This window comes from Vombatus ursinus, unplaced genomic scaffold, assembly GCF_900497805.2.
Source record: "Vombatus ursinus unplaced genomic scaffold, bare-nosed wombat genome assembly UNPS02014847.1, whole genome shotgun sequence".
Classification (NCBI taxonomy): Eukaryota; Metazoa; Chordata; class Mammalia; order Diprotodontia; family Vombatidae; genus Vombatus; species Vombatus ursinus.
The window spans coordinates 1,820,597-1,831,347 of record NW_020954625.1 but is presented as its reverse complement, the minus strand read 5'-3'; the positions used below and the strand labels follow the sequence as shown (position 1 = coordinate 1,831,347).

Below are 10,751 nucleotides of genomic sequence, written 5' to 3'. Positions count from 1 at the left end.
TAGTAGTAGTAGTAGTAGTAGTAGTAGTAGTAGTAGTAGTAGTAGTAGTATCCAGGTTTCCGATCTAGTGATGACTTTATCCCCTGAGTCAACTACTGCCTTCCTGACGAGCTTAAGCAAAGTTTACAGAGTAATACAGGGCTGTGCTAGTAAAAGTTTAACATTAGAAAAAAAACAAACTGTGCCCACACACTTTCAAGTTTAATCTGTTTTATGAATACTTTCTTAAGTCCAGATAATCAACAAAACAATAAATCAAGCCCCAATTTGTAAAGATTACTGATTTTTGAGGTATAAATACTCATACTGAAAAATTAACAATCTGCATGAAAGCTGGTTAGAAGTGGCTCCAGCACACCGCTTTGTGGGGATTCTCTATGGAGAAGAAGGTCTTCTAGCTAGTGTGACCCTGGGCAAGTCACTTAACCCTGATTGTCTCACCAAAAAGGAAAAAAAAATGTCTTCCATATACTTCTGTTTGCAAGTGGCATCATGTTGGTTGTATCTAGCACCCCCACCACTCCAACACTGCAGATCTTCCTGAAAGAGATCTGTAACCCCTCAAAAGAGTTTAGTCTAACCATTCACACATTAGAAAAGAAGTGGATGAAAACTATTTGTTGCCCAGATTATGACATGTAGTTATAAAACTCACACGTACACACATATATAATATATAACACAAATATATCTACAGATATATATGCCTATGTGTCTAAATATATATATATATATATATATGTTTGTATGTATTTATATTTACTGATCTGTGAGTTCTACAACATGTCATATCTGAGATAGACAGTGCAAATGGACATAAAGTTGGATCCAGAGTCAAATAGGAGAAGGGTGGAAAGGTAACAAGCATTTATTAAGTATTTACTATGTTCTAGGCACCCATGCTAAGTGCTTTACAAATATTTCATTTGATAAAGAGACTTAATTGTCTTCAGGAAAATTCAAAGCTCATTTAATGACCCCAAGCTTCTCCCAAAACCTAAGTCTCATCTTGTAAATACCAATATTTTACTAGTAATGTGTGGTTCTAAGTCAGAACAATCCCAAAAGAATAAAAAGTAAATACACACAGGACAATAGAGAGGCTTATGGTGGGTATAAGTAAGATTACATAGAACATATAAGGAACTGCACAGAGCTGAAGCAAAGAACATTATCAGGGGAACACAGAAAACAAAGATGGACCAGTGAAGCAATGTTTCAAAAATGAAAGACAATAGCTAACAAGCCCAAATGTTCCACTGCTTTTCTTGCAAAGCCAGGGAAGGCCCCTAGATCATTGAATGAGCTCTCATCTCCATATTGAAATGTTGAGTTGTGTAGGATAGGCAGGAATGGAGGGGTTGTGACCTTCATCATTGGCCAGAATACCCAAATCAATAAAATCCGAGATTCATTTGTGTGTGTGTGTGTGTGTGTGTGTGTGTGTGTGTAGAGTGGCTTCTCTCAAAAGTGAGCTCCCTGAAAGCTACCTTAGCTTCAAGCAACATTTTGAAGTTTCTTTTCAAAACCACAGCTCATAAGCCACTACTGATGTGCCCAGCCAGAGGACCCATTATTTCAAAGCAAAAGGGATTTCACTAACAAAGCAGCAGGATAAGTAACATAAAAGATCTCTCCACCTCCAACACACACACACACACACTCACACACACACACAAACACACACAGAGGAATGTCCTCTTGCACACCTCCCCCACACATCCTGGTACTATCATTGTGAGAGGAAGTATGCTTGGCCACAGAGCATACAGGGGAGAGGGCACATGTGGAGGAAATGTGCATAGCCAGAGAAACTCACACTTTTAGAGCTGCATTCCAGCTGGAACCACTTTTGCCTTAGACCCTACCTTTTACTGATTCATCCATGGTACAACCATCTGTTGATTTTCAGCAATGCTGTATTCAGCTGCCATCTGCTGGTTTTCTACTAAACTTCAGCAGCTACGAGGCCTTTTACCTTTAAGGAGCAGGTCTCAGCACTTTTAGCCCATAGCCTCAGGGACTATTTCAGCTCTTTTGTGAACCAGACCCCAGGCTTCATCTAGCCTTAGCTTGTCTTTTCAACTCCTTTGGCAATGGATTGGAAGAGATCAGTTTACATCCCAGTCCTAAAGAAGGGCAATACCAAAGAATGTTCAAATTACCAAACAATTGTGTTCATCTCACACACCAGCAAGGTTATGCTTAAGATTCTATAAGCTAGGCTTCAGCAATATGTGAATTGACAATTACCAGAAGAGCAGGCTGGTTTTCAAAGAGGCAGGGGAACTAGAGACCAAATTGCCAACATTGGCTGGATTATGGAGAAAGCAAAAGAATTCCAGAAAAACTTCTACTTCTGCTTCATTGACTACACAAAAGTCTTTGACTGTGTGGACCACAACCAAATGTGGCAAGTCCTCAAAGAAAGGGGAGTAGCAGATCATCTGATTTGTCTCCTGAGGAACCTACATGCGGGCCAAGAAGTAACAGTTAGGACCGAACATGGAACAATTGATTGATTTAAGATTGGAAAAGGAGTACAACAAGGCCGTATCTTGTCACCTTATTTATTTAACTTATATGCAGAGTACATCATGTGGAATGCCAGGCTGGATGAATCATAAGCCAGAATTATGGTTGCCAGGAGAAATATCAACAATCTCAGTTATGCAGACAATACCACTCTGATGGCAGAAAGTGAAAAGGAATTAAGAAGCCTCTTGATGAGGGCAAAAGAGGAGAATGTAAAAGCTGGTTTGAAGTTTAACATTAAAAAAACTAATATCTTGGCATTTGGTTCCATCACTTCCTGGCAAATACAGGGAGAAGAAATGGAAGCAGTGTCAGACTTTATCTTCTTGGGCTCAAAGATCACTGCAGCTATGAAATTAAAAGACACTTGCTGCTTAGAAGAAAAACCACGGCAAATCTGAATAGTATGCTAAAAAGCAGAGACATCACCTTGCTGACAAAGGTCCATATAGTAAAAAGTATGGTTTTTCCAGTAGCACTGTACGGCTGTGAGAGTTGGATTATAAGGAAAGCTGAGCATTGCATAATTGACACTTTCAAACTGTGTCAAATTGTTTCAAAAGAAAACTTTTGAGAGTCCTTTGGACAGCAAGGAGATCAAATTAGTCAATGCTTAAAGAAATTAATTCAGACTATTCACTAGAAGAACAAATACTGAAACTTTAAATACGTTGGCCACATGTGAAGATGAGACTCATTGGAAAAGATTCTGATGTTGGGAAAGATTGAAGGCAAAAGGAGAAAGGGATAGCAGAGGATGAGATGGATAGATAGTGTCATGGAAGCAACAAATATGAGCTTGGACAGATTTTGGAAAATAGTGGAGGATAGAAGGGTACCATGGTCCATGGGGTCATGAATAGTTGGACACAATTGAATGGCAGAAGAAGAAGGAGGAGGAGGAGGAGGAGGAGGAGGAGGAGGAAGAGGAGGAGGAGGAGGAGGAGGAGGAGAAGAAGAAGAAGAAGAAGAAGAAGAAGAAGGAGAAGAAGAAGGAGAGGGAGAGGGAGAGGGAGAAGGAGGAGGAGGAGGAGGAGGAGGAGGAGGAGGATGAGGAGAAAGGAAGAGAAGAGAGAAGAAAAAGAAGAAGAAAGGAGGGGGAGAGAGAAGAAGATGATGATGATAAAGATGAAGAAGAAGAAGAACAATAACAGTAACAACAACGAGTTTCCGTAACAACTCCAATTTTCAGGCTCTTCCTGGCTCCATTTGTGAGCTTATCAGGTTTTGTTTCCTTGATCCATGTTTTGGGGTAGTTGGATGAAGTCACTGTGTGTCCTTTCCTTGTATTGCCGCTGTCCGTGGTCTTTCTTCCCCAATCTCTGCGTACTCTTCCATTTCCAATGGTGTGGGAGTTTTCCTTGGTACCACCATGCCACAATTGATGCCTCCAGTCCTCAGTCATTGGACGTAGAGATTGTTTACAGGTTTCACTATTTTAAGTAAAGCCATTGTGGATATTTTTGTACCGATGCATCCTTTTTTCCCTTTAACGACATCCTTAGGCTACAGTCTCTGGTGAGATTGCTATCATAGGATAGACTCAACTTTGTGACAGAGTTAGAAAGGATTTCAATGACCATCGAGTCCCATCTTTCATTTGATTTTTATTATGTTTTAAATGTTTTATTGATGCTCTTGTTCTTACATTAGAATAATTTCTGGATATACTTCTGTCTCCTCCTGTCTTCTCCCCATTCTCAGTGAATCTTCCCTGATGACAAAGTGAAATATTTCAGGAGAACTGACCAATGCATCTAACAGTATCTATACCGTTCCACACCTGTAGTTCCCCACCTCCCTAATGCACCTCCCAAGGGCGGGGTGCATATCTTCATCTCTTTTCTATAGTTAAGAATGATCTTTATGATTACATAGAATTCTAGTCCTTCATTTTCTAGGTAAGGAAGCTGAGGTTCAGAGATATTAATTGTAGTGATGTTTGCCCTTTACATCAAGGCAGATTTAGGTTTGATGAAAGGAAAAATATGCTAAGAATTAAAGCCATCCAAGGATGAAATGGGCAGCCCAGGGCTGCTCCCTAACTTGAGGTCTTCAAGCAAAGGATGGGTGACCCCTTGTGGAGTTAGAGTGCTGGGCATGGAGTCAGAAAGACCTGAGTTCAAACTCGGCCTCAAACATTTAAGTCACTTTAATCACTGTGCCTCAGTTTCCCCTACTGTAAAATGGGGATAGTAATATTGGCACTTACCTCCCAGATTATTGTGACATTCAAATGAGATATTTATAAAACACTTTGCCAGCCTTAAAGAGCTATATAAATGCTAGCTATTATTATTATTGTTCAGGGATGGGTTAGACTAGGTGTCCTGTGAGCTCCCTTCTGACCCTGAAACTCTCTGATTCTATGAAGTGACTTGTCCAGTATCAGAAGTCAGTTTCAAACCCAGGTCCACCTCCCAATCCAGTAAGGCAACATACATCATGTACCTTGTCTATGGTATAGGAACACAATGAATATTCAGGGGTTACTCCCTGACCACCTCCAGGATATGCAGCAAACCTACAGAGACAGTACAGAGGCATATTAGAAATGAACTTGTTTGATGAAGGCCAGAATAAGCTTTCAATATTTGTCATTATTTTTAGCTCCACTTGAGCCTTCTGGAGATCACAGAGTGATTCAAGGCCAAGTGGATAATGGCAGCAATTTCATTTTCCATCAGTCCCATGAATCATACATGTCTCCACTAAGAGCCTGACATATGAATATTTCAACACACAGATCCGAAGAAAATAACATCCTCACTTCAGAGAAGTTCCATTGAATCAGGCTTCACTCGTTTGGCCCAACAGGGAGGAAGACAGAATAGCATTGAAGTCAGCTCATGGCATTACTCCCGCCCAGGCCCACAAACAAAATGGCAGACTCACTGGCAGTCTGGGGGAGAGGATCTGGAGTCACAAGACTTGAGTCTGGCTTATTGGCCTTGATGAGAAGGAGACTTGGGCAAGTCACCAAACCCCTCTTGCCCTCAGTTTTCTCATCTGTAAAATAAGAGAGTTGGGCTAGGTGATCCCTAAAGTTCTTTCCTTCTCTAAATCTATCTGTCATCCTGTGAAGGTTGGCTCTGACAATTAAATTACTATTTGTGTGTGCCTAGACCTCAGTTTGCTCTTCTGCAAAATGGGAAAAATGATACTTGTCCTGTCTACCCCATAGAGTTACTATGAAGAGCACTAGGGACACCTCTTCACGTATAGGCCCCCAGAAGAATCGCCCCAGTTCCAAGGTATTCTGCGGATCAGTGCCCACCCGAAACCATAGCTCATGAGCCCCCACCAATACAGTACTTTTACTAGCCAGTGGCTTAGTAGATAGAGCTCTGGGCCTGAAGTCAGGAAGACTTGAGTTCAATTCTGGCCTCAGACGCTTACTAGCTATGTGAATCTGGGCAAGTCACTTAACCTCTGTTTGCCTTAATCCACTGGAGAAGGAAATGGCAAAGCACTCCCAGTATCCTTGCTAAGAAAACCTCATGGACAGCATCTGCATGGGGGGTCACAAAAAATCAGACATGACTAAATGACTGAACAACAGAACAGCAGCAGGGAACCACAGGGAACATTAGTTCAAAGAAAACAACATTTAATTAAATAACATAGCAAATAAAGTATATATGGGATATAGATAGGTAGATAGTTACATATATGTGTGTGTATGTGTGTGTATATAGATATATACATATCATGTATGAATCATGGCTGATTCAGTGCGCGCGTGCACACACACACACACACACACACACACACATACATTCAGTCTATTGCATCTGCTATGCAGAGATGCTATGGTCCTCCAGTGGTCTAATTCTACAGCCCTCTGCTGCCTCTCCATCAACCTAGATACCATAGACAATAGCAATAGTATAAGAATAACAGTTGAGATACTCATAAATTCATAGAAGACAAATCCAAGAAAGTATGCAATAGTAAATCCCTGGCCTCAAAGGTCTATGCACAAATCCCTAAAGTTTAGGCAACAAGCAAGAATAGGTAATAGTAGTTTAAAAAAAAAAAGTAAGGTATGATGGCAAAGTTAACTTTCCAGGCATCATAGAGACTTGTGGGATGAAACTCATGACTGGAATATGGGACTAAAATATGGGTTTCAAAAAAAAAACAGGATAGGGAAAAATCAGTTGGATTGTTATTCAGTCATTTCAGTTGTATCCAATTTTTCATGACCCTATTTGGAGTTTTCTCAGCAAAGATACTGGAGTGGTTTTCCGTTTCCTTCTTCAGTTCATTTTACAGATGAGGAAACTGAGGCAAACAGGGTTAAGTAACTTGCCCAAGGTCACACAGCTACTAAATGTCTGAGGTCAGATTTGAACGCAGGGAGATGAGTCTTCTTGACTCCAGGTCCAACACTCTATCCACATGCCACCTAACTACCCAATGTATACACAGACAAAGAAATCCAGGCACCAGAGAATGAAGAATGATGGAGAGCATTGGAGTAAATGAATGATTGAATGAATAAATCATTTATCAAGTGCCTACCATGTACAAAGCACTGTGCCAAATACTGGGGATACAAATAGAAAAGATAGTCCCTGCCCTCAAGAAGCTCATATTCTTTTTCTGGGCTTTTTTTTTTTTTTTTTGCCTTTTAGTGAGGCAATTGGGGTTAAGTGACTTGCCCAGGGTCACACAGCTAGTAAGTGTCCAATGTCTGAGATCAGATTTGAACTCAGGTCCTCCTGACTCCAAGGCCGGAGCTCTATCCACTGTGCCACCTAGCTGCCCCAAGAAGTTCACATTCTAAGGGGGTAAAAGTCAATGGAGGGAGAAACAGAAGACATTTGATCATCACAGTATACTATAGACCACCTGGACAGAAGGAGGGACTAGATGAGGAGTTTGGGAAACATCACAAATCTGGCACAGAGGTGGGGTATTGTAGTGGTGGGGGACGTCAATGAGCCGTCATCTGCTAGAGCTCATGCTCTCTACCTCCCTCCCCTTCCCTCCCCCTCCTCCTTTGTCCTCCCCCCTTGTCTCCTCTTTTTCTTCCCCTTCACCTCACCTTTTCTCTTCCACTCCCTCTCCCCTTTTCCTCTCCCTCTCTGCCACAAGTCCAGTGACAAGAACAATGTTCTGCTACATGGAGAAAAAGGAGCATCACAGAAGGTATAGGACCTTTGCTCTGGGTAGGCGAATAAAGACAGAACTGCTCAAATCTTAGTTTACTCCTGTTTTTCTCTGCACTGGAAATGACAATGAAGGTGGCTAATAGGAAGCGGATGCCTGAGATAAGTAAGGTGATAGGAGATGAGCACTTAGCCTTGATGAACCCAAATCATACCTGGCCCAGATGATGTAGGAAGAACTATAGGCTTAAGTCCTGAAAGACCTGGCAACTGTGATTGCTGAGCCAATATTAGTCATATGTGGAAGATCACAGAAAATAAAACCGGAGAAGGGTAATGTTGTCCTGATTAAAAAAACCAAAAAACAAAAAACACGAGAACAGAGCCTGCAAATTATAGACCAGTGAGCTTGACTGGGAAAATTCTAGAATAGATCATTTTAAAAGTGGTTAATGAATATTTAAAAGGGGTAGAGGTAATGATTACAGAGATCCAGCCAGGTTTCACCAAGAGCAGGTCAGACCACGCTTACCATAACTCCTCTTTTTTTTCCTCCCCCTCAACTCCTGCCCAGCTCCCCACCACCATATTGAATGTGATGCCAAGTCTTGTCGATTTCACTTTTGTAACATCTCTTCTCTCCCCTGAAGTTAAGAATGACTCCTAGGTTGTGAGCCTGGGTGACTGGGGGGGATGGTGGTACCCTCCACAGTAATAGGGAAGTTGGAAAGTGGGGGTGGGTGGTTTAGGGGGAAAGATAATGAGCTCTGTTTTAGAGATGTTGAGTTTAACATGAATGTGGAAATCCAGTTGGAGAGATGAGACTGGAAGTTATGAGAGAGGCTAAGGGCTGGACCCAGCCAGGATTCTAGAAGTCCCTGAGGGGTTCCTGAGTGTCTTTCTCCAATGCTATCATCTACAGCCCCCATTAGCTATGTTCTCCCACTGTTAGATGCCAGTGAGTAGCACCCCAGTTCCATTTAGCTACTTAATATTAATTAGCTTTTTACAAAGAAGTATTTATTTTGAAGAAATAGCAAGAACAAATGTATACACATTCTCCCCCAACGCCTAGAGGACACACTCTGCCCTATTCCACCTTGGTCCCTGGGGAGAGTGGGTTAACTCAGCCCAGTTCCTATCTACACAAAACTGATCCCAACAAGCTCATGTGTCAATGGGGCCTGAGTGTTAGATAAGTCCTCATCTCAGCTACCCTGGGCCAGGTCCTAAAAATTGTTCCGTGTTTCTCTAGGCACCAGTGCTGAGCTGGCCGCCAGTCCTAGGCTGGGAAAGGACAAGGAGCCAGGGTGCTGGGGAACCTTCCTGATATTCGGAAACTCACAATGTTGTAGACTCCAATCCCTTCCCCTAGAATAGAAAAAGATCAAACACAGAGGCCAAGGCCTGGAGCCCATTTCAACATAGACTTAGAGGGGAGAAGCCCCTGAGTCTTTCTCATTACATTATTGTCTCTTTCTGTGATGGGGGAGTCAAACCTCCAGCCAGAAGCCAAAGAGAAAATGGCTAAACAACCTAGGCGGAGTCTGTCTCGGGCCTTTTTGAATACACCTCCCATTGACCGTGCAACCAATCAAAAAAGACTTCTAACCATGTGGTTAGCAGAACTGAACAAGTTATAGAATGTCTACGCTTCTCACAAAGGCCTCTCCTTAGCCTCCTCTGCCTGGAGAAGGAGCATCGTGCTAGTGTTCATTGTCCCCCATTATACTATCCTTTTAAAATTATTACTTTCTCGAGCCTTTGAAGCTTACTCCTCTGCGGTCCTTTTGGACTTCACCATCTGGTAATAATAAAGGCAAGGATTATTAAAAATACACTGAGGGAAGCTGTTTAAATTATCCGGAAATGTTAGCGGTTTCACAGCTTGGATTTTCCAACTTGGAAATGGCAAGGCAAGAGAAAAAAGGCCTCCTTTCTGAAAGCAGATATGGAGGAGCTGGAATCTAAATGAATCAAAGAGTAGGGGGTTTGAACTCTGCAGACAGACTTATTTTTAGACACAGGCAGGAAGAGTCCAACTGGCAAAGATCCCATAGACCCAGACCCTGTTTCATTCTCTATATTTAGAAAAGTGACGTATCGTTGCAAAATAACAAACAGTCAAGGACATGAGGATCAAAGGTTATGTTAGAGCACAGGTTTACAGAACATAAAATAAAGTCAATGACTGGCCATTTTGTAGTAAATTAGTGCTGTAAAGAAGCATTACAGCTTCCTCTTCAGTGGAAAGGGCACTGCTTTTTAGTCAGAAGACCTGGGTTCAAATAACACCTCTGACACTGCCCAGGTGAAGGGCTTAAGGGAAGTCCCTTGACCCTCCCCTGGGTCTCAGGCTGCTTAGCTGTAAAATGAGAGCATTGAAGGAGATTGCCTCTGAGGGCCTTTCCAGCTCTAGGCCTATCATCCTATGATTCAATGACTCTGCATCACTCATGATGTCAATCTTCATGTGAGCAAAAACTTGGAAACAATTTGGGTGCCCATTTGTGGAGTAATGGCTAAACAATTTGTGATATATGCTTTTTTTTTTCAGCCAAAGGCAAGGTTTATTAGAACATCCCATCATATTGGCCAGACTCTTAAGGAATCTAAGCATTTGTATCACTAATGCAGGTGAACCAGACCTTAAGAATCTGAGCCCTCTTCATGAATCTGAGCACCTTAATGGAGACAAGATGGACCTTATATATAGAAAGACTGTGGAAGGGATCCGGGAGTGGCTAAGTAGTCTGGAATGACTGGAGGAAGGGTCCAAGGAGGATCTGGATGGGAGTGGCCAGACAGAATGCCAGGGACCTGGACCAAGTGGCCAAGGGAGTATGGAGTCTAGAAAGGATTAAGGGTGGGAAGTGGCCGGGGCCAATGGAGAGGTTACAGAACAGAATTGGGAGATTGGGTGCAGCCACAATGGAAGGCCAGTTGAGTGGATTACAGCCTCAGGCAAACGCCAGAGATTTGGGAAAAGTCCAGGGATTTTCTTTTTTGGGGTCCAGATCCCAAAGACATGGTCTTTTCCTTTTTAGGGGTCCAGATCCCATTCCCATCATTCCCCCCTCAAACAAATGGGACCCAAAT

At 42.3% G+C, this 10,751-nt stretch overlaps 1 long non-coding RNA gene across 1 annotated transcript; it reads right to left on the bottom strand.

Moving 5' to 3' along the window:
* Nucleotides 1-3,637: 3,637 nt before the first annotated feature.
* Nucleotides 3,638-5,539, bottom strand: LOC114026820. The gene is made up of 3 exons (XR_003567171.1): nt 5,431-5,539; nt 4,987-5,059; nt 3,638-4,249 (listed from the first exon to the last, which is right to left on the bottom strand). It is a non-coding gene; the product is annotated as an uncharacterized LOC114026820 (long non-coding RNA).
* Nucleotides 5,540-10,751: the final 5,212 nt, after the last annotated feature.